Below are 312 nucleotides of genomic sequence, written 5' to 3'. Positions count from 1 at the left end.
GGGGGCAGTGGGGGGTGAGGGGTGGGCACTGTGTGTGTGTGTGCCTCTGATTTCCATTGACATGTTTGTATTTTCTGGGCTGTGTTTTGCGGTGATTCATCGTCAGTCACTCCTGAAAAGACTCACCAGCAGAAATGTTTTTTTTTTTTGCTGAAGGAAACTCATTTTTTCTTCCTCTTTAGTTTTTTTCCCTCCTAAAATATAAAAAATATCCTCCGTGACTCATCATTGATAAAACTTTCTGTTTTTCCCTCTCACACAAAAGTGAATTCCTTACAGGATCAGACCTGTTTTTTATGCTTCACTGGCATC

The sequence above is a fragment of the Cynoglossus semilaevis genome, chromosome 13 (genome assembly GCF_000523025.1).
Source record: "Cynoglossus semilaevis isolate Cse_v1.0 chromosome 13, Cse_v1.0, whole genome shotgun sequence".
Lineage (NCBI taxonomy): Eukaryota > Metazoa > Chordata > Actinopteri > Pleuronectiformes > Cynoglossidae > Cynoglossus > Cynoglossus semilaevis.
This window is presented reverse-complemented; position numbering follows the sequence as displayed.